Here is a 2,262-nt window from a genome sequence, read left to right as displayed (position 1 = left end):
TATAAGGTAATGGCAAAAACGAACTGTATTTCGTCCGCAAATCTACGGAAGAGTGATGGGAGTTTCACTGGGAGCGAGGAGGAGAAGATCAAACTTCTCATAGATACTCACTTCCCAGGATCTACATCTTATTCCGAAACAGATCGGACTAAGCAGTGCAGTAAAATAAGCAGAGGAAACTGGTTAGTGGCTAAGGAAATATGCTCCGAGCCCCGGCTCAGGTGGGCGGTAAATACCTTCAAACCACTGAAGTCACCGGGAGCGGATGGAATTTTCCCTGGCATGCTACAGCAGGGCTTAGAATGCGTGATTGGACCGCTATTAAAAATAATTAGAAGCAGCATAGCATTGGGTTATATACCGAAGGTTGGAAAGAAGGACCCACTTCATCCAAAATCCTTCAGGCCGATCTGCCTGACCTCATTTGTACTAAAAGCTTTAGAAAAGGTAGTAGATAACTATGTAAGGACTACGGTCTTATTGAACTATCCGCTGAATTCGCGCCAACATGCAAATANATCTGCCTGACCTCATTTGTACTAAAAGCTTTAGAAAAGGTAGTAGATAACTATGTAAGGACTACGGTCTTATTGAACTAGCCACTGAATTCGCGCCAGCATGCATGTTTGGCGGGCCGCTCTACTGAAACCGCCCTATACGCACTGACATGCGCACTTCAAGATAGCTTAGAAAATAAGGAGACTGCTATATGCGCTTTACTGGACATCGAGGGGGCGTTTGACAACACCTCACATGCTGCAATAAACAGTGCTTTGATTAGCAGGGGGGTGAACAATATCCTCGTAGCCTAGATTAATTGCATGCTCCGCACCAGAAGGGTAGAAATACAAACCTGTACGAATAATACAGTTGTTGCCGGAACAACAAGGGGCTGTCCACAGGGTGGAGTGTTATCTCCACTACTATGGAATATAGTCGTCGACGGACTGCTCCAAGAACTAACAGATACTGGACTAACCTGCCAGGGGTACGCCGACGACATTGTAATATTATGCAGGGGGAAATTCGAAAACACCCTGTGTGATAGAATCCAGCTAGGGCTGAACGTAACCAAAAAATGGTGTGCCAAAGTGGGGCTGAATGTAAATCCAGCAAAAACCACTATAGTACCATTCTCAAGGAAATACAAACTTGATAGTCTAAAAGCGATAAGGCTAGATGGAACCAACATCATGTACCAAAAAGAGGTTAAATTCCTAGGAGTAATACTAGACCAAAAACTACTCTGGAACGCACACGTAGAAGAAACTGCGAAGAAAGCTGTAAGATCATTTATGACGTGTAGGTCCATGGCAGGTAAGAGTTGGGGCTGCACACCAAAGATACTGAGATAGATCTACACGACATTAGTACGATCCATGATAACCTATGGGGCCATCGTTTGGGCCGATAGAACTTCAAAACTTGGAGCAATCAAAGTGCTCTCCAACATACAAAGGCTGGCATGCGTATGCATAACGGGAGCCGTGAGAACCTGACCAACCGTATCATTGGTGGTTCTTTTAGATCTTACCCCTCTTCATATTTACATACAGACTCAGGCGAAAAGAGCTTTACTACGGATGACTTGGACCTATATCGGGGCAGCAGGGTGTCTTGGTCGTGGGAAGTTAGATATTCTTACGAATAAGTTCCCTGAAATTGCAATACCGAGGGGTACCATGAATCCGAGGTTCAGCTTTACAAATAGGTTTAAGACTGAACTGAGTAATAAGAAGAGCTGANCCGAGACGTATCGGATAAACCAAAACATGATTACCTGGTACACTGATGGCTCATTGACCGACGAGGGTACCGGGGTAGTTGGACCGAGGGTAAGATACTCGGAACCCATGGGAAAACATATGTCTATTTTCCAGGCTGAAACATACGCCATAGAAAGATGCGTGGACTTTAATATCAAACGAAACTACCGCAATCAGAACATCGCAATCTTGACTGACAGCCGATCGGCTATCAAGGCCCTCAGATCTTACCAGGTAACATCTAAACTGGTGATGGAGTGCCTCGGAAAGCTGAATACTCTTGGTCTGACCAATCAGGTTTGGGTTCTCTGGATTCCGGGACATATTGGTATTAAAGGAAACGAGATTGCCGATAAACTAGCGAAGAAAGGTGCATCAACCCCTTTCACCGGTCCAGAACCTTTCTGCGGCCTGGGAAAAGGGGCACTCTCTAAACTAGTTCGGCTAGAGGAAGAAGCTCAGAGGAATCACTACTGGCATAATCTACCAGGTTTAG

The sequence above is a fragment of the Rhagoletis zephyria genome, unplaced genomic scaffold, assembly GCF_001687245.7.
Source record: "Rhagoletis zephyria isolate East Lansing unplaced genomic scaffold, Rhagoletis_zephyria_1.1 Rzeph_scaffold_00771, whole genome shotgun sequence".
Taxonomy (NCBI): domain Eukaryota; kingdom Metazoa; phylum Arthropoda; class Insecta; order Diptera; family Tephritidae; genus Rhagoletis; species Rhagoletis zephyria.
The sequence above is the reverse complement of the archived record's forward strand: the minus strand, read 5'-3'. Positions refer to the sequence as shown.